Source organism: Apodemus sylvaticus, chromosome 9, assembly GCF_947179515.1.
Source record: "Apodemus sylvaticus chromosome 9, mApoSyl1.1, whole genome shotgun sequence".
Taxonomy (NCBI): Eukaryota; Metazoa; Chordata; class Mammalia; order Rodentia; family Muridae; genus Apodemus; species Apodemus sylvaticus.
In genome coordinates this window covers 94,724,054-94,746,389 of record NC_067480.1, presented here as the reverse complement: position 1 = coordinate 94,746,389, position 22,336 = coordinate 94,724,054, and the positions used below count along the sequence as shown (strand labels likewise).

General features: G+C 37.2%; 1 protein-coding gene across 1 annotated transcript in view; it reads left to right on the top strand.

Moving 5' to 3' along the window:
- Adgrb3 (adhesion G protein-coupled receptor B3) overlaps positions 1-22,336 on the top strand; it is a 349,818-nt gene that overhangs the window by 175,469 nt on the left and 152,013 nt on the right. The window lies entirely within an intron of this gene.

The following is a 22,336-nucleotide window of genomic DNA, read 5'->3' as shown; positions in this document are numbered from 1 at the left end:
TCTTTAATTCTTTCCCACAGTTGTCTTAGATAGTGAGAATTAGTTCAAGACTTTTGAATTGATTTTGCTCTTTGACTTCTTAGGAGGAATGTATGATCTACATAATGCTTATTTCACTTACTATATTTTTGTGAAGCTGCTAACTATACACAAATATTTTAAATATTGTAACGGTGAATGTCTAACAATAGTAAGTTCACTACAAATATGGATAAAAGTCCCAGCCTAAAGACATTGTTGTATTTCAACCGAACTATGTCCCATCTCCAACAACTGCTGTCTAGAATCATTTGCATGGAATACTCAGAATTAGGGAGAACAGGCTCTCAAGGCTTGAGTTAGTTATCAGGTAGCCTACATAGAAGCTAAGGACTTACAAAGCCTTCACACCTTGATAAAAAAGACTTGTCATGTCATCCACAGGGCTCTCTAGGGCTATAGAAGAGTCCTTCTGGTCCTAGAAAAAAGAACAGTGTAGATGTAAATTAGGCTGAGCCAGTTGCACACTACTTTATATTTTAAGTAAAGCCAGGAGAGTAAGACCAGATTCAGGGAGTCCTGGTGAGATCTGAGAAGAGGAAGAGGGTGGAGTAAAGATCGCCAAAGCAAACTCATCCCACAAACATAGAAAATGAGCCTCATCCTTCTTTCACAAGATAGTTCTAAGAATTTTTATGTTTTGGATTTGCTTATTTTATTTTGTATATACTAGCATTTTGCCCACATGCCTGGTGCCCATGAGCTGAGAAGAGACATTCAATGGGATGCTAAGAACATCACTTAAGTCATGTGCAGGGACAATAAGCGCTCTTAGCTGCGGAGACATCTCTCCAGCACCATGGTATTTTTAATTCCAATTCTTTTCTTTTTAATAAATACATCTTTTAAGAGGAAATCATGAGGGGAGGCCTAAAACTTATTGTGAGGAAAGGGTCTATTCTCATGTTCAGCTCTCCTAATTTCTAACTGGCCTCCTAACCTTGGGATTGTAAAAAAAAAAAAAAAATTTCAAAGCGTGAAAAGATAGACAGGATGCAGAGTCAGAATGCAATGCCAGGTTGAGCATCTACTTCTTTATCCTTTACCTCTGCATGTTGCAGGCCATAAATTATCTATAACTCTGTAGCATGGCCAGTGAAGAAGCCACAGTGATACAGCAGGATGCAGCACTTTGTTCAAGGTGGCCAGCCTCGGGAAAAGTATCTATGACATTACCCAGCAGCTCAAGGCCTGCAGTGCTTCTCAACTTCACTATAGCTGGGATTTGATTTGCTTGAAAGACACAGTAGCAGGTCAAAAAGTTGTATTATCATTTCCTCTTATTTGTGCTGTTAGATGAATAATAATAATAATAATAATAAGAAGAAGAAGAAGAAGAAGAAGAAGAAGAAGAAGAAGAAGAAGAAAAGTGATTTGTTTCCCTTTGCAAATTTGCTATCCAGTTTCCATCTCTCTATTCTTTCCTCCTTCCTAATGATACATAAGTTAACACTGAGACTAAACAGAATTAATATAGTCATATATACAGATATAGATAATTCCCACCCCTTTCTATACAGGTTTGGTCTTTTAGAAAAGAAATAGGTCTAGAAAAGGTTATATTATAGGAGTTTGTCTCAGAACAGCTCACCTTTAAGTAACAAATACCCTATAGTATTCAGGACAGAAGATCTCGAATGCATAGTTCTGCACAAATCATTAATGATTTCAGTAAATATTTGCAACTTGTATAACCATTTAGAAGAATGATCAAAAGCAACCCAAACTTACAGAGAAAAAGAAAGTAGCCTTTGTGATATTAATATGTTCAATGTTTCCGTAGATGCACATAGCTGAATATGAAGAACCCATTAATGTCAAGAATAATTCTGCTTGCCAAAACATAACTCATATTTTAACCAGCAATCCCACATTATACTCCATTAGTAAATTCTCCCATCTTTAATGCTTCTTGTACATTAGTATTTTAGACATGCCACAACCCCTAGCAGATTATGTCCTGGTTTAGATACATAAAACAGAATTCAGTTCATTTGTATCTTGTCTCTCTTGAGAGAAAAACATAGGTAAGATACATGCAGAGTAATTGTGAATAGCAATCTTTTCTAACATGTCACATAAGATAGAAAGAGACACCAATTCTTAAGATATGAATAAATTAATTACCAGAGGATATTCTAATGTGCTCTTAGTTCAAAGACAAAGGACCTTAAAAGGCACATTCTTCCTCCTTTGTGCCTGGCTTTCTATGAATTGTCTGCTCGGGGTGTGTGTGTGTGTGTGTGTGTGTGTGTGTGTGTGTGTGTTTGCTTACCTTTGTTTTGTCATTTGTATATTTTTTATTTAAAAATGTACCTCAACAGCTGAACAACTAAATGACCTATCTTTACTTTCTAAGTGAATCTGGCTACTTCCCAGCCTCATCCCATGATATTTGTTATTGATTTGACTCTATAGACCGTTTCCATGGCCCTAGTTCCTCCATCCTATTGGTGCCTCTCACCATCGCTGTCACTAGTGGATGCCCCACTGTATTCTCTATTCTGCCCAACCATTGGGTGATCAACATTTATTGACAAGGGAGAGAACTGTTTAGTTCTTACTTAGCAGGAGACCCTTGGTATTAGCATTACAATGTCTTGTCCTGATTGAAACAAGAGATGAGGGCAGGGAAATTGGCACTTGAATAACCCAAGGGTAAACTTTACATAGCATAGAAAATGCTATGCCTGCATTCCCCTTTTTGTCTAATAAAAGGCTCTTTTTCTTGTAATAATAAACAACATACAGTAGGAACAATTATGAAACCATTATAAACAGTATTAGGTAAGAGTTACATTCATAATTTTTAGTGCACTATTTTTGGCAACTTAGATAAAATATTCTATCATATCATATTCTATCATGTTGACTTCAGAGTTCTGTATCTAAATTACTTTCTATCTTAAGTTGTATTACCATCCTAAAAACATCTTTATAGACCTAGAACATCTTAAATGTCTGCCTGTTTTTGTTTTGTTTTGTTTTTGTTAACATTACTCTAGCCCACACCGATACTGAAGCAGGTTTATTCTTTCCCAGTCTGCTTTTATGCCATTCTAGGTCTATCCAAAACACATGGTCAGTTCTTAGATCAGAGACAAAGTAATCAAACAAAGTAGTAAAGAAGACAACACAAGAAAGTAATTAAGCAAAGTAATAAGCAAAAAGATCATATAATGTAGTAATTAAATAAAGTTGAAAGCAAAGAGATCACATAAGAGAGTAATTATGTATAGTATTAAACAAAGCCCCATAGTCACTGTTTTTGATATTCTTATCTAAGCCTACTTCCTTGTCCGAGCCCAGTGACAAATGCCAAATTCCTAAAAGTGGCATCAAAAGCTCTCAACATCTCTCCATTTTTTATTTCATAAACAAGGCTGTGCCTGTCTTAGGTGGTTCTAACAAGAATACCTTCGTTACCTGTCTTGGAATTTATATTTTCAAAAACAATGTAATTTGGTCTTAGGTAAGTAAGGAAATGTACAGACAATTACCCATCTTTGGCCGCCAGCCTGTTAGATTAATAACTCTTTCTGGGGATCCATTTTTAGTTTCTAGCCATGTATTTTTGGCAACCAACATGTTGATGTTGTTAAAGGTAAGTTTTGTCATAATGGGCAGGAATAAAAATATTCCCAGGACAAGGAGGGCTAACATAATCAAGCTATGTAAACCATTCTTGAAGCCTGACCAAGATGGAAATACTGACTTTTAGCCGTGTATCAGGATGGCCAAGATGAAGAGGAATGCCATGCATTCCTGGGATGAGTTTGCTTTGAGCTTTGTATTTCTTAAATTCATGATCTCTTTATGCAAAGTTAAACTATACAGAGGTTTTAGAATTATATCAAATACCCTGTGAGTGACTTTTTGAATTTTCTATTGGTATTTAGCATGACACTCAAGATGACTTCTTATTCTTTTTTATTTTAATTTAATTTATTTCCATTTCAAGTGTTAACCCCTTACCCGGTTTCCCCCTCTCAGGGAAACTTCCTCTCCTATCCCCCCACCCCCTGTTTCTATAAGGGTGTTCCTTCACCCACCCACTCCTACCTCTCTGCCCTTGATTCCCCTACACTGGAGCATCTATCAAACCATAGGACCAAGTACCTTTCCTCCCACTGATGTCTGACAAGGCTGTCCTCTGCTACATATGCAGCCAGAGCCATGTGTACTCCTTGATTAGTGCCTTAGTCCCTGTGAGCTCTGGGGGATCTGTTTGGTTGATGTTGTTCTTCCTATGGTATTGCAAACCCATTCAACTCCTTCAGTCCTTTGTCTAACTCCTCCATTGGGGATCACACAGTGCAATGGTTGACTGCAAGCATCCACCTCTATTTGTAAGGCTCTGGCAGGGCTTCTCAGGAGATAGCCATATCAGGCTCCTTTCAGCATCCACAATAGTGTCAGAGTTTGGTGACTGTATCTGGGATGCATCCCCAGGTGGGACAGTCTCTGGATGGCCTTTCCTTCACTCTCTGCTCTGTATTTCATCTCCATATTTGCTCCTGTGAGTATTTTTCCCTTTCTAAGAAGGACCAAAGCACCCACACTTTGGTCTACCTTCTCCTTGAGCTTCTTGTGGTCTGTGAATTGTATCTTGGGTATTCTGAGCTCTTGGGCTAATATCCACTTACCAGTGAGTGCATACCATGTGTATTCTTTTGTGATTGGGTTACCTCACTCAGGATGATATTTTCTATTTCCATCCTAAGATTTTCATGAATTCATCATTTTTAACAGCTGAGTAGTATTCCACTATGTAAATGTACCACATTTTTGGTATCCATTCCTCTGATGAAGGACATCTGGGTTCTTTCCAGCTTCTGGCTATTATAAATAAGGCTGAACATACTGCAACATAGTGGAGCACATGTCCTTGTTGTACGATGGAGCATCTTTTAGGTATATGCCCAGGAGCTATCTGTCTATTTTTATAGGAGACTTTGTATCTGGTAGTGAAAGGAGACTAGTTGGGTAGACAGAAATCTGGAAGGGAAGGGAAGCTGCTATCACCATATTAAACTTGCTCTAAGGAGAATTTGTATGATTATATGTAGTGGAGTTTTTCCAAACTGCATTTAGTTCATAGAATGAAATGCCATCACATGGACATTCTGTAGACGTCTTTTAACATTTCTCTTATATGCTAGATGTTACAAAACCACTTAACTCATGTGGTATTATTTGCATTTATTTTAGCATTACTGTGGTCAAAATACCTGAGAGAACAACATAAGAAGAATAATTTATTTGGGCTCACAGTTTTCGAGGTTTCATTAGTTCCATTTAATCTGTACCAATGGAAATGTAGAGCATCATGGCGGCAGAATCCTTCGGAGTAGGAAGATAGGAATGAGACAGGGATACCTCCAGGACCAATACCCTATGACTCTATCCAATGAAGTCAACCTTTTAAAGTTTCCAGAAAGTCCCAAACTAGCACCACAGGAACCAAGCATTCAACACATGAGCCAGTGGGGGACACTTCACACTGAAACAGGAACATGACTGCTTCAGGGTATTTTGGTTCTTAATGCTATTTCCCATCTGAGTCTGTCCTGGAAAACGACCACTGTTAAAATGCTAAGCCATTATGTAATAGCCTCATTTAGAGACTTGAACACAGGTGATTTTTTTTTTTGTCTCGACACAGAAGAGTTGAAAAATCTGCTATTAGCAAAGTCAGTTTTATGTTGTGCTGTAAAGCTAAACGATCCTCCTACCAGTCTTCCCCAAATGCATCCTCAATAGGAAAATGTCTGCTTTTATGGAGTTGTATATGAATCCTTAATCGTTAGCTACAGAGTGGGATGTTCGTGTTTGAGAACGTTATGTTGTCATCTGTTTCTCTGTGGGGAACTTGGAGTCCCTGTCTCAACATAAAGTCTGTATCTGTGACAGATAACCATGTGAAAACTATTCATAAAATCAGTCAACCCAATATGCAGGCATTTCTACATGATAACTTAAGAAATTTCTCTGACTGTGGTTAAGAGGAAAGCAAAAATGAAGGACACAAGGAACAAGACTGGAGCCTGCAGCTCTGAGAGGATGATGTAACTTACAGGTAAATGTGCAGTGTCCTTGGTTTTATGACTGATCCAGTGAGCAAAATTAAAACAGTGGTTGTCCTCCTTCACTATCTATGTGGATGCATTAATGTCCATATCTCCTTCAGTGAAAACTCTTGTTAGACCTTCTTGTCACTGGGAAATGTTTCACAATTTTCAGATTCTCCACTCTTACCTAATGGCATTAAACCTTATGGTGTCCTGTGTGTGGAGTGTACATTTTAGTAATGGATCTAGAACAGTCAGAAATGAATTACAAAGGCAGGAGCAGCCTGTGTTTTATACTGGTAGAGCTTTATTAATTATGACATGGAAGAATTTTTCATTAGAAGCCTTAAAAAATGTTAAGATGCTTAAAATTTTTCCTAATGGATTTTTTTCTCTTGACAGTGTTTTTGTTGTTTGTGTTGCTATTGTTGTTGTCGTCACTGTTTGGGTTTTATTGTTGTTGTTTGTAGTAATGGGAATAAGTAGATTGGTCTTTGATGTCTGAGGAAAATTTTTATCTTGAAATAAAAGTGGTTTTATAAACTGGTACTTGCTCTTATATAGTTTATTTTCTGAAGCCTTCGGATACATAGGGTTTTTTTGTTTTGTTTTGTTTTGTTTTTGTAATGACCTTCAAATTCCTTTCCAATGAAGAAAGTTAGTACCTTTGGGATATTATAAAAAGCTTGATTCCCAAATAATTAAATTACAAGCATTATCCAATGCTTCCTCTGTGAATTGTTTTGTTCCCAAGTAGCAGTTAGCCCACTATACCTTACAAAGGAGAACTCACAATCACTTGGTCACTTCTTGAATATTAGCCACTCCTGAATAGTGAATGTTGTAGCTGCAGTGCTTGCATATGCTACCTTAGAAACCAGGGCTGGAAAGTCTGCCTGGATTCTAAGCCAGGAAAGCACTTCCTCAACAATGGAGTAAGAAGGAAGCCCCTGAAACCATGGACTGCGGGAGTCACATTTAAAACTTCATAGAAGGAATCTCCTTGTTTTCTGAGCACAAAACACTGAGATCTACTCAAGAGACAAACATGGTTAAGAGCCAAAACACAAATGGCTTTGACTGCTCATTAAGATGTTAATTGCGCCACTGAGCGTTCAGTGCTGTCCTTCAAGTGAGAATTTTCACTGTCTGCCTTATTTATTAACTGAAGTATCAGCTGGCAAGCAGAGGGAGGAGAAACAGCATGTCAGCAGGAGATGGACACACTTTCTCTAGTGCAGTGTGCATTTCTTTAAGCTTTTTGAGAAATGGGAGTCTGTCCTTTTTTCCTTGTATCACTACAATACTGGCCACACTTCTACAATCGCTAATTAGATTATAGATTTTAGAGCTTTCTTAATAGGTGCCTAGTGTCGACAAGGTGTAGACTTGACTCCATATGGGAGGAAAATATCGGGATTTATTTTCTTGTCTTTGAAATCTCAAATTCTAGAATGCTGTGGAACACAAAATAGATAATGAAACATTTTTTCTTGTTGTTCTGTTTATTGTTGTTTTGTTTGTTTGGTTGGTTGGTTGGTTGGTTGGTTGGTTGGTTTTCAAAACAGGAAGGTGAAAGTTCATATTCTTTCAATTATAAAAGTATTTTAGGAAGTCCAAATTAATGTATTTTAAAAATGAAAAAAGCTTCCTTTCACTTACAGTAAGTTCATTAAAGCATTCTTGCTCTTACACATTTTTCATCTAACTTGACAAATCACCTTGCATTAAATCTTTTTAAAAAGTCATGCTATATAATCCATTAAAAAATGTTTTTCCCTCTTCATTGTTCTTTTCCTCATGTTCTGTCTCTAGTTACAGAACTTCATGTAGCCTCCCAGTGGCCTCTGACCACTAGCTTGTGGTCAAGTGACCATTTGGCCAAAAGTTTATATTTGGGAACTCACTCATTTGACAGATGAAGAGACGGGGATCTTAGGGATGTTTGAGAACTCAAAACTCAATTGTGAAAATGCCACCATAACATCTGGCTATAAAGCATTATTTTTTTATTTGACATATTCTTTATTTACATTTCAAGTGATTTTTCTGTTTCCTGGATCCCCCCTCCCCGAAAGTCATGTAAGCCCGCTTCCCTCCCCCTCTTCCCCAATCCACCCCTTCATACTTCCCTTTTATGTTATTCCCCTACACTGCTGCACTGAGCTTTTCCAGGACCAGGGGACACTCCTTCCTTCTTCTTGGGCATTATTTGATATGTGCATTGTGTCTTGGATATTCCAAGCTTCTAGGCTAATATTCATTTATCAGTGAGTGCATACAATGAGTGTTCTTTTGAGACTGGGTTACCTCACTTAGGATGATGTTCTTCAGTTCCATCCATTTGTCTAAGAATTTCATGAATTCATTGTTTCTAATGGCTGGATAGTACTCCACTGTATATATATACCACGATTTCTGTATCCATTCCTCCATTGAGGGACATCTGGGTTCTTTCTAGCTTCTGGCTATTATAAATAGGGCTGCTATGAACATAGTGGGGCATGTATCCTTATTACATGCTGGGGGATCCTCTGGGTATATGCCCATGAGTGGTATAGTAGGGTCTTCTGGAAGTATCATTCCCAGTTTTCTGAGGAACCACCAGACTGATTTCCACAGTGGTAGTACCAGCTTGCAACCCCACCAGCAGTGGAGGAGTGTTCCTCTTTCTCCACATCCTCGTACAGGGCATTTTCTTAATTAATGACTGATAGGGGAAAGCCCAGCTTCCTGTGGGTTGGGCCTTCCCTGGGATGGTGTTCTTAGGTTCTATAAGAAAAGAGGCCAGGCAGAGCAAGCCCCCAGGAGTAAGCAAGCAAGCAGCACTCCTCCATGGCCTCTGCACCACCTCCTGCCTCCAGGTTCCTGTCCTGACTTCCTTTGAGGATAAACTATAATACAGAAGCATAAGTGGATTTAACCATTTCCTCCCCAAACCACTTTGGTCCTGCTATTTCCTCAAATCAGTAAATACCCTAATTAAGACAACATCTTAAACTTTTATAGAAAGTAGGGGAAATACAGACTCTTAACAAGACATCTATTTTCAAGTTTCCCCAAAGCCAGAAGTTTATAAAATCAAAATACCCGTGTAATTTTGGGTAGTCATACTTCTCAGGTTATTATTTTAAATACTCAACATTTCCAAACTTGGAATGAAAGGTTTCCATTGATAGTCTATTGGTAATGGTAGTGTTTGGAGATAGAAAGATTATATCCTTTGCATTTCATGCCAGGATATGACATAGATTCTTTCTTCTGGCGGTATATAATTTTTCTTTTGATATAATGCTGGCCAGCCATGACATAAGACAAATATTAGCTGTTGGCCATGTAATTACAAGATTTCAAACAGATTTGCTAACTCAAGATTCTGCTTCCATTCTTGATATATTTATAGTAACTCAAAAAATATAGGAGAAACTATTTTTTTTCTTTTTTTCCCCTTTTTTCATATAGAGTATTAATTACTTTTTTCTCTTAAGTGTTTCAGACCCAGCCTCTAATATTACTAGATAACTTTTGGAGTTTTGTTGTTGTTGTTGTTGTTGTTGTTTTTAATTATAGAGGTAGTGGTCTGACTTATAGCACATGGTGACCTTGAACTTCTGATTCTCCTCTACCTTCTGAATCCTGGAATCACAGATGTGTTCTGCTATTTCTAGTTATGAGTGATGCTGGAATTAAACTTGGTTTCCTGCACGCTAGGCACTTTATCAACTGAGTTACATCTCGAGCCAGAGAATTCTGATAATAATCTTGTTCATGTCACTTGATCCCCAAACATAATGCCCTCGTCAAGAACACTATACTGTGAGGTTATGATGATGCAGTGCATTTTTATAGAGCTAGACTTTGTGTTTTGTTTTCATTTTGTTTTGTCCTTTTTGGGATGGATGTTTGGTTAGTTGATGTGGATTTGGTTTTTTTTTTTTTTTTTTTTTTGCTTATGGTTTTGTTTTTAAAATAGGACCTCAGACTATGGCTGAGGTTACCTCAAACTTAACGTGTAACCTAGGCTGGCCTCAAACTTATGGCCTTCAACTTTCCTTATGTTCGTATGCATTGATTACAAGCATAAGTTATCATACCAAGTTCATTTTCATTATTTTTAATAATGATTGAATATAGAACTATTAAATAAATAATTGGCAAGGGAATTTCCCCTGTTGAGAGTTTCTTGACTACAAATTCCTCTATGGTAAACACAGTATGCAAGTTTCTTGTTGGTAGCAGGGATGTGATTCCCAGTTAGGCAGGGAATTGCATTCTGGGTAGCAGCACTCTGGTGGCACAGATGAAATTAGAAAACAAGTTTCCTAGTGTCACAGTTGTAATTTAAAAAAATGGATAAAGAATGAGTTTATGCGGGAGAAAGACATTTATTGTCCTATAGACTCTGCAGATGCTGCCACAGCAGAAATGAAAATGAGAAGGTGCTTTTGACAGGGACCATAAGCACATCCAAAGCATGACTTTAAAGAGAAGGAAAAAGGAAGAGTTGTCTCTGGTATTTACTGAAACCATTGTTACAAATTTTCTTTGGATGGTTGAACATATTTCTATTTTGGAATAAGTAAAAAACATTTGCCTCCTGGATTGGATTGAAGAGCTTTTTCACTTTGAACACTGCAATGCTGGAATATTGATTAATTTTTGAAAGAATTCAATACTTGCAAATGAGGGATATTAGTATTAATATAAAATTAATGTGTTAGTTATAGATACATGATTATGAAGCATTCCTTTTGCCCAGACTATTACTTTCTTAGCTAATGTTTTACTAAGATGTTTAGACCTCACTTTGTTTTATTTCTATGTGTTCATGAATAGTATTATGTTCACCTCTTCCACTCATCTTTGTTCTCTCTGTACTACAACACAGGTTCCTAAAATGGACCTAACAGAGTGAGCACAGACACATCTCTCTAATACTCGGACTGCCTGCTCAGTTCAAAGAACACCTTGCATTCATTGTCACTTCAATAAAATGAATGTCCAATGAATATTCTTCTCCATTTTTGTAAGCAATAATTAGTTGTACTTTTTTTTCATTCAATATATTTTTTATTTACATTTCAAATGATTTCCCCTTTTCTGGCTCCCCACTTTCTGAAAGTCCCATAAGTCCTCTTCCCTCCCCCCATTCCCCCATCCACCCCTTCCCACTTCCCTTTTCTGGTATTGCCCTATACTGCTACACTGAGTCTTTCCATAAGTACGAGTATGTCAAGATATAAAATCCCTATCTCTTTTTAAAGAAATTCTGTTAGAACAACTGCATTTGCATGACTCACCACTACAGCCTTAATTAGCCCTCATTTCTTTGTCTTAGGAGTGAATTATTTAGAACTAAAACTCCTCTCCCAGATTAGGATGAGTACTACAGGCATGTGTACACATATGTAATAAACACAAGGCACTGAAATTCTTGTGTAGTGCTTCTGCTGAATTTCTTAGTATAATTTTTTTAACTCCTATGAGCAACATAGATGTAAGTTTTGCCGCTTTGGTCAAAGGATTACAAAATGTATTTGGTAGTTAATGTTTCACAGCGTATTGAGTTGCCATAGAATTGATAGAAATTATGGAAAAAGATGCACCTTTGTAATCTTTTTCAAAGATATGCAACATGGATTTTTGGGTAAAGCAATTGACCGTACTTACACATCTTAAATTATATGGTCTGTTTAACCAGGTATCTTTAATAGACATTCAAAATAACATTCATATTTTAAAGGTATCACTATAAATGGGGAAAGATTATTTGTGTAACTTAAACAGATTACTTTCTGATGATGTGACATCTTATATAATCAATGGTAATAAAAATAAATCATAATGTGTGAACCAAACTATGATTACATCTCTTCAACACACCATAACATTAATGTACTATAAAAAATATATATATCTTTATATTTCAAAGTGGCTTAATACTTGAGAGTAAAAGAGAGGTCCTATTTAACACTGAAACATGTATATCCCCAATCCACATAAAGATATGTATGCTTTGAAAAGATTCATTTTTATTTTCTTTTAAGATATATCTTTTAGTATTCTTGTGAGGGAACAATTTTGAATCATAGAAGTCTTTAAGAAGGAATCAATTTTCAACAAATACACACTTTTACTCAGTGTTTTACTCAGTCAAGAGTTTTTTCTCTTCCTCCTTTTCATTTTTTTTTTGCATTACAAGAGTTTTTAATGATAATGATAATATAGATATTTGAGATAACCAGAAAAGCCTAAAAAAGTAAATAAAGGAACAAAAAAACTACTTGTAACTCAGTAGCCAGAAGCAGCCAGTATTGTCTCTTCAAACTTATTTTTATTCGTTTTCTCTATGTGCATTAATGTTGGAATTAATCCTCTATGAAAAGCATATGAAGTAGAAGTCATTAGGGTCAGGAAATAAGTAACCTGATATTAAATTCAGGAGACCTTGAATGCACTTTGTTACTGTTCTACAATGGTCCACTCATGCCCTGGACTGGCTTTCTGTCCAGATTATTAAGAAGTAGGGAAAGTAACATATGTTTAAATGTGCTCTATTTTATTTCAATAATTCTGCTTTTTCAGGGTTGTGCATCTCAGCTGTTGCAAATTATGTCCGGCTAAAAATTGGTTACCAGCCCAGATAAACAGCTTTTCTGAGGGAAATAAATCCAAATAGAGTGAATTGTTTTGTGATTTTGAGATTAACTAACACTCAATGTCCAAAGCATTTTTAAAACCCTTTGAAAATAAATAAAATAATGTATTGCCTGTCCCTGCCCACACGCAGCACTTAAGAACAACTTTGAAAGTCTTGCTTGTTCTAGCTGTGTATTGAAACTAAAATGTGGTTCAGTATTCATTAGATATGTTACTCAAAATTCAGTTAGCTGAAGTCTATTAACCTTTTCGAAGTCATTAAAATTCCTGCTTCCAAATTATTTTTTTATTTTTCTTTCTCCATGGTTCAAGTTGTGCCTTTTAAAATGAGAAATACAAAAGTTTCAGAAATTTCTGAGAACAAAAATGAGATTGGCATAATGGAACTTTGATACTGGATTTCCACTATCGTCTTGAAAAAATGATATTCTTCCTATTGGAGTTTCAAAAGAACTTATTCTCTTTCCTTTTTTAACATTATCATTGTCATTATGACTTTGAGTCAAGCTGGCAAGTCCTTTCTCATCCTTACAGCTTCTCCTTGCTACTTCTCGGGGACTCTTAAGTCTACATCATGAAATGTTTGGAGACGGATACCTTTCTCTGGTGACTTGAATGAGAACTTGTCCTACATGGGCTAAGGCATTTTAACGCTTTGTCCCAACTTGGTCCCCTGTATGGGGAAGTTACAGGAGCTTTAGCCTTGCTGCAGGAAGTACAATCACTGGATCAAGATTTGAGAGTTTAAATCCCCATTTCTCTTCCCATTCACTCTGTGTTTGCGTTCATAGTTGAGCTTATGGTCTGTAAGCTTCCAACTCCAGCCGCCACGCATGCCCCTTGCTGTCACGCCTCCAAATGATGGACTCTTATCCCTCTAGAATCTAAAGGCCAAGTACACTCTTCCATGAGCTGTCATTGGTCATGTTGCTTTATCGCAGCAGCAGCAAAGTAAATAAGACGCCGTTGTAAACTGAAGGATTATTTCACAAGAATTTCATTTTGGGTTGCCTGACTTGTGGTATGTCGTCTTGTCCATTTTGTCGCTGAACTCTTCGGTGCCATGCAGGTCCTTTTGTAACTTGCAGCAATTTAACTTCTGCCTGACCTCTCTACTAAGCTTCTGTCAGTGTTCTCAAGAGCTTCCCCCATTCCATGCTCTCGGAAATCATTCTCAAACTCCATCTTTTAAGTCTATAATTTGAACTTTGACTGACCACTTCCTCTCTGTATATAAAATATTCCCACAGGATTTTAGTTCTCAGTGTTCTTTTCCCATTTTGGAATAGCCTCCCTGTGTTTCTAACTATGGCTGGCTCTCTCCCTGTGTCTACTCTGCAGGGACAGGACACAGGAAGTGTAACTGCTGGGGAGTACATGGACTTGGCCTCGAATCCTGGCACGGTCCTTCATCAGCTGGATGTCCCTAGGAAAGTCACAGTCTCTTGACTCCATTTATTTCTTTTCAAGACAAAACAATAGCACCAAAGATAGGCAGACCAGGCCTCATGTATGCATATTAACTAGGTTGAGAGATTCAATCAACTTTTAGCTCTAGACTCTTATCTTTCATGTCTTCATATTCTAGATAGAGGCAGGAGTTCTATTTATCTCAGTTTTGCCTAAAGAAAATGTTGCATGTCTTTTTCTCCAAAGCTATGAGATTGGATGGGAGGCCCATTGTATTGTCTGGTTTATTCTCAAATTTGTGAGCTCGAAAGGCCCTCTATTGCAACGTTGCATATAGCTGGAACTATAGTAATGCTTGTCACCATACATATTTTTGCTGATTTATTTGTTTGTTTATTGGTTATTTGAAGTGGGTTTCTCTTTATTTTGACTGTTCTGGAACATACTCTGTAGACCATGCTAACCCCAAACTCAAAGATCTGCATCCCAAATGCAGGTATTAAAGGTATGTGCTATCGTTGATATAAGTTCACAAGGATTGAAGCAGCAAGCACAGGGTCTACATGGGTATGCGCCTGGCCTTCTGCATATATATATATATATATATATATATATATATATATATATAATGACTATTAACTCTGCATTGTTATGTGATGTGATTACTGACTGTGAGAACAAATGAGTTGACTCTTGTGCTTGTTCTTGGGACTCTTGTTTTGTTGGGTTGTGGTGTCCAACTTGAATATGACATTTTTGCTTTATATTATTATATATTTTTTTGTGTTTGGTTCTTATCTCTTAGAGGCCTGTTCTTTTCTGATGAGAGACAGAAAGGGAGCAGAGAAGGAAGAGAGGGAGGGAGAAACTGGGAAGAGTAAAGGGAGGGGAAACTCCAATCAATATATATTGTATGAGAAAAGAGTCTATTTTTAAGAAAAGGAAAAAATAAAGAATTTTTAAAAATATGTTTTAAGTTTCTACTAGAGTACCGAATACTGAATAGCTACTCAGTAAATGTTAGCTGTTATTTTCATTAATAGGATTATTATTATTTGCTTATTACATAACTAATTATGACAGCTAGCATATTTTAACCTTTAATTATTAATAAATCACTGTGAAGTACTTATACATATTTATAACCTATCTTCCTGAATGCTAGGCCCACACTCCTTTCTACTCTCATTATTTTGAATTTAAAACAGTAACAAAAACATATGTTACTGGCAATAAAACCAGTGCCACCATTTTCGTAAGTGATGTCGGGCCATCTCAAGAGTGACATATTCTTGCTTTTAATGAGTATTTTATGACTAAAAACCAGTAAGAATGCATCTACAAGAAAATTTCTATTGCATTCTCAAGTGCTAAAAGGCAAAGTGGAAATGTAGCACCCCCAAATGATAATAATGTAAGAATGTTCATGTATATAAGGTCAGAATCTGTACTGGATATCCACCCAGCAAATATCCATTAAGCAGCTGCCAGGTGCATGCCAACGACCATTGTCGATCAGACTGCAGAAATAAACACAAGATTTATATTCTAGTGAGCAAAGACAACCAAGAAGATGGTATTTAAAACATTACCTTTTAGGTAATTGGAAATTTGATTCCAGATCATTACAATGAAGCAAACCTTTTGGTCAAGTTGAGATACACAAAGGTACTTGGTTTCACGGTCCATATAAAAGTTATATTTACATTATACTACAAGTGATACTATGCAATAGCGTTAGGCCTTAAAATTCTAAAGATCACCTGAGCTGTTGGAAAAATGCTACCAAATGAAGTGCTCAATGCAGGGTTTGCTTTGTGAATAAATGCTGTTGTGTGTGAAGCACAGTATTGGCTGTATCCATTGGAAAGTCAAACGGGATGTGTGCAATGAGCAGAGTAAGAGCAAAGAGAACCTCAAAAGATAGAGTACTTTTCCCTTTATTATAAAAGGAACCTCATTGAGTATCTGTGGCTTACAACAGCTTCTTACTTTCTCATAATACTCTGAGTCAAATATTGGGTAGAACTCATGGGAATCTGAACTGATATGATTCCCCAGGCTCTGTCTTGTAGGTCATCATGGGGATACATGATTTACTATGCCTGTTAGATGGTGGTGGTTTCTCATCCTCCATAAGGCTAGCCTGGACTACTTAGTATCACAGGATCAGTTCAAGACAATCACAATATAAGCCCTCTTGAGGCATGGTCTCAGAAATCATGCACTTCCACAGAAGCCCAATCAGTGTCACAGTTGTGCTGTATTTCAGAGATGAGGGACTGAACTCAACCTCTCGAGGCAAAGGGCTAAACAGAATTTGTACACATTTTTAAGCAAGTATGGATGGAGAGCACTGTCACACACTGGCCAGTCAGTGGTCGCAACTCATATTGTATTAGATGAAGGCCAAGACTTTTTCACTGTTAGGCAACAGTGTATTTACAACTGAAAAGTACATTCTGAACTGAGGGAATATTCAGCACAGCATGCCAACATGAGCCTACAAGGGGTTCATTGTAGTTGGAAATGACATGCAGAAACTCTGAATACCCAAGACACAATTCACATATCAAATGACTCCCAAGAAGAAGGAAGGAGAGGTCCCAGGTCCTGAAAAGGCTTGTTCCAGCATTGTAGGGGAGCACCAGGACAGAGAAGTAGGAGGGGGTTGATAGGAGAATGGGCTGAGGGAAGAGGGCTTAGGGAACTTATGGGGAGGGGGGAACCCGGAAAGGGAAAAGAAAGGGAAAATCATTTGGAATGTAAACATAGAATATAGAAAATAAAAATAAATGAATAAATAAATAAATAAATAAATAAATAAATAAGAAATGATATGCAGAAGCGAATGTTTAAGAGATGGTGGCAGAGAGACAGTGGGGAGCTAAATGTAGATAGGTTTGCAGACCATTGTAAGAGCTTTATGTTTTACTGTGAGCAGGAAGGGGGAAATGAGAAATTAAAAAGTCAAAACAAATGACAATTTTTAAGGAATGACATAATTTATCATATTTGACATGAGGGTCGGTCCCTTGGGCTTCTCTGTTCAGACTGTACTTGAGAGAAGAGGCAAACATGGAAATGATAACTAGGAAGGAGATTGAGTCAAGCCAAGGACCATGGTGACTTAGACATTGAGGGCAGAACCAACATCATATTCTGAAATAGCTTGTTCACTTAAGAATGCAGAAAACATGTTCTAGGATTGCTGTTATTCCTAACAGACTTTCAGTTTTCTTAAAACATATATCTTTATTTATTTTTATGCATCTTCTTGCTCATCAAGCATTTGGAAATCATTCAATAAACATGTATTGATGCCAGCCTCCCTACTGGAATGAACATAATTACCAACGAGATGTTGACTCTTTCAGATATTATCAGTAAATGATCACTGAAGCCAGAGGCAATAGATGTCTCTACAAAGGGACATTGACACTCTTCCAATTATATATCTGTCTTATGCTAAAGGATGGCAAATTGGTTAGAACTAAAACACTACCTGGATTTTTTTAACCCACTACCTGGATTAAAAAGCTTCCCCTAAAACTGCTCTGCAAAATCATTTAAGTTCATGCAGCATCTTCCATGCGCCAATAAACCAGTCCTGAGTTACAGTTCAAAGGTGGTTGATCTGAGGTTGGAATGATAGAATGCTTACCTAGCAAAGACAAAACCCTGGAGTTTATCTCCAGTACCCCATAAAGTTGCTACTGAGTGAAAAGCAGCAAATCGGGGATCCTAAATGAGATCAAGTTCTCAAAAGCACCAAGAATCCTAATGTGGCATTGTTAGGGTTAACCTCATAAATGAGGAAAATTTGATGAATGTATCAACTAATATGGTAGAGTTGTCTGTGAACATTAAAAATAAGCAAGGAACTGAGAATTAATGGAATTAAGTGTATATATATATATATATATATATATATATAGTACTATACATGTTACTTAGTTGTATTTGTTGTGTGTATTTGTGTATGTGTGCACATGTAGGTCTGAGGACATCTTGTCAGTTCTTTCCTTCCACTGTGTGAGTTTTGTGGATCATACTAAGAAGCTGAAGTATAGCAGTAAGCACCTTTACCAGTTGGTACAAACTGTTGGTCCCTAATTTCTAAGTGTCTAATTGTAAACCTGCTGTAGAGGATGAAAGAGCTGTGGTTAATCCCAGGACTCTTTCCTTTTTGTTCCCAGGTTCCTAATGATTGAAAAATTACCCAATATGTGAAATACTTCAATTTAGTGTAACTCCTATCTTTATGTTAGTGTTAATCTTCATCTGAAGCAATGTGTGTGTGTGTGTGTGTGTGTGTGTGTGTGTGTGTATTTACGTCTGGGTTTTATAATCTTATTGACATGTTATAGGGCAGTTCTAAGATATATTGTTTTAAAACACATTAGAAACTGGGTCTGGTAGCTTGCATCTATAATCCTAGTACTCAATAGGCCAAAATTTGATGAATGTTGTGACTTTATATTCTAATTAAAACTTAACATTAAAAATAAATAATCCCTAATGGGCCTAGAGAGATGATTGTACAGGTGAGAGCAACTGTTGTACTTCTAGAGTACCCATTTCACAGAACCTAAGTAGGCACCTGCAAGCCAATTGAACTCCACTCCCGGCTCTGGTGGGATGTGTTTGGCCTCCCTAGGTATGTGCACTCTCCTTATTCTCTGAGATAGCTGAGGAAGTATGACTGACTTGTAGGAGAATAAAGTGGAATATCTACTTGAATTGATTTTTTTCATACGATCAATCCCATGATATCCTAAAACAGTTTTCAAATGCATCTGACACGTTTTGCTAATTTTTAAAACTAAATAGCTTTTTATTTGAATCAGCACCTAAATTTCCCTTAAATGTAGTTATTTGTATAATTTTAAGTCATGGAGGATATATACATATGCTATACTTTCCAAAAGTAAATTTAAAAATTGCCACCAGTACTTAGATCCAAAAATCATCCAGATAGATGCTTAGAAAATTGGGTAATGTCCTCAAATAAATATTAAGTTATAAGGTAAACACAAATTGGGTACTTATTATTATATTCTAGAGAAATGTGTGCACTTTTAAATCCTTGGGGCTGGAAGATGTTCTCCTTTTAGCCACCCTATTACTAGGAAGAAAGGCATGTGCAGGTGACAGCTAATAGCTAACACTGATGAATGTAGGTGTATCCAACAAAGAATTCACTGGTTGTGAGGGATTTCTGCAAGCACAGCTATGTTTAAAGACTATTTGAAAAAAATGCATAATGTACAGAAAGATGTCATGAAAAGGAACTGTATGGATTTCAGTGTAATATGGATGCCAGTATCATATCGAATCTACTTCTGACATCATTAGTTTATTATTTTTACTATATCTTTTCATTTCACTGTATCTGATGTTTGTGTCTGAATGGCAGCCTAAACTTCATAAATAAAAAATATTACAGTTAACTCTTTTTACTGTAACATGAAAAATTATGACACAGGAAGAATAATAATGTGATGGCCAGAACAGTGAATGTGTTTTTAAAAATCATCATGCCCTATGTAGCACGGGACAGCTGTTTTGCTTCATATTAGCCCAATCACTTAACAGTTTGCTTTACAGATATCCTTGAAATCAATAGGACATGTGTACCATGCTTTCTAAGAATGCTGTTCAGTAAGAATAATAAGCCTTGGACAGTTTAAAAGTACAGGCAATGCATAGCAGATGGTTTATAATAACGGTTAGTGCATTGCTAATCATTGAAAAACCAACTGATAAGAGTTTCATGGGGCTGGAGTCGTAGCTCACCCAGCCAATACTACATACACCAAGCCCCGAGTTCAATCACCAGCACTTTATAAACTGGGCATGGTGGAACATGCCTGTAACTCCAGCACCCAGATAGTAGAGGCAGGGGTATCAGTTCAAGGTCATACTCATCTACACAGAGAGTCTGAGACCAGCCTGATGGTGGGAACCTACACCCACAAAAAGAGTTATTTGTCATAAAGTAACAACAGGGCATTTTATGGGAGAAAATGATATATATGCATCAAAATGGCGTCACTCTTTTATGACTCAACTTGTAATAGTAACCAGATGTAGAACTTGACAGCATCTCTCCCACCTTGCAGACCATCCCTCATACCACCTGTTGCAAATTCTGGTGTCTCCCTACCAGATTTAGTACACTACTTTATATTTTCTTTTATATAAGGAAGAGCTTGTGAGTCCATATTTACTACCTCATAGATTGCTGTTCATAAGACAAAGTATAGGGGGCGAAGTTGTGGCGAAAGGATGGATGATGTAGAACCAAGGAGACGCATGAAAAAGTCATGGAGCAGCTCCTGTGGGGGAAAAGCACAAAGGAGAGTGAAAGGGTATCACTTAGAAGCCAGAATTAGTTACTTCTTAATTCTGCTTGGGGCTAGGGGAGGTAAATTGACCCACTTTTGAAAAGACATCTTCTAAAATTTACGTGATCTTCAGAGTCTAGCAACACTGTATTGAATCCAGATGTTATATGACAGTCAGAGTAGGATGATGCTAATATCTTGAGTAATGAACTCTCATTAAATATATATAAATACATAACTTTCTCTTCTTTGAAGTCTTATTTACAGTAAAGTTCTTTTCCTTGTCAAGATATTGGATTCATTTGTGGGACATAAATTCATCATGTGGAAGTCAAAAGTACTTAGACTCCATCTTGAGAGGACAGTTATTGCATGAAAGCAGACCTGCCATCCAGAATGAGCAATAGAATTGTTTTAAAACTCATCAGGTTCTTAAGTATATCTTCTTCCTTAAAACGCTGACCAGCTGAGATAAATGCTTTTCCTTTGGCCTTGACTGTTTGTCACAAAGAAAAGATCAGAGACATATAGCTAATGAAATAAGTTGTTTGCTACATGCCTGAGATTAGGTACAATTACAAACTGAAACAGTAGCACCTTAAGTAAAACTAGGTTTAGTTTTAAAAGATTATTTGGCATGCTTGAGTGATATCATGGAAGACTTACAAAATTTTGAAGTGGCCAACACTCTGAGATTTTTTTTCACTAAGATAGGGCATAATTTTTACCTAATAATTCCCAAATATAGTGTGTTTCTTCTTGATATCAACCCATGAATATTAAAAAGGGACTGCTTATAGACTCCAAAAGGGAACAGTGTAAACTGTACTCTGTAGCATAAGTTGCAAATCTAAGTGACAAACCCTCACTGATCTGAAACACTTAAGCAAATGACCTCAGGCATTAAAAAAAAATGTAAAAGGCAAAAAAACTAAAGCTACTTAGAAACTAACACTATTCCATGTGGGGTTTTCCCCCCTTCAAGTTTCAGAGTCATTTTTAACACATATAGTAACTTGGCTAAAATATTAAAGAACACTCACACATACAGGTTTCCTAGCTGGAGAGTTTCCATGCCTGGGGGAGGGGAGGTGACAATTGGTGCATTCTATACAGAGCACGTGTAAGGATAATAAAGTTGATTGGTTGAGCCTTGCAGCTCCCCCTTTTCCTCTCTGTCTATAGAGTAGTTCAGCGGGGGGGGGGTGGCAGGGTTCTCCCCCATCGCCACCAGCTCTACTAACAAGACGTAGGTTGATACCATTTTTATTGTTCTGCTGGGGTGGGGAAAAAAAAACCATATGCTTTAGCGTTTTAAATGGCTACACCAAAGAGAAAATTGAACCAGACCCCCTCCCCCATCCTGCTGGACTTTGGGTTGGGTTTATTCTAAACATTCACTGGACTTGGGGTTAGCTTAATGTTTCTGCGCTTGGACAAAGAGGCAGTTGAGGGCAAGAAATATTAAAGGGCTTTAGAAGAGCATTCGAGTAAGTGAAGTGTAGAGTAGGAAGCTTAATTTGAAGCCCACCCCTCCCCTGGATACCAGGCAAAGGCAGTGAGAGTCGGAACCAGCTGATGCCTCTTCCCGTTTCCAGGGTGAAATTTTCACAGCAGCTAATTCTAAAGGGAAGAAAAATCCCTTACCAGCAGCGAAGAAGATTGTATCACCCAACCCAAGCTATGTAACCTTTTAGGCAGGCTTTTCAGAGAAATCCGCATTTTTAAAAGACAGCATTCACGGTCCAAACCACGGGCCTGGAATCAGAGCTGGTATGAAAATATGAAAAGCCTCTTTACACTCTG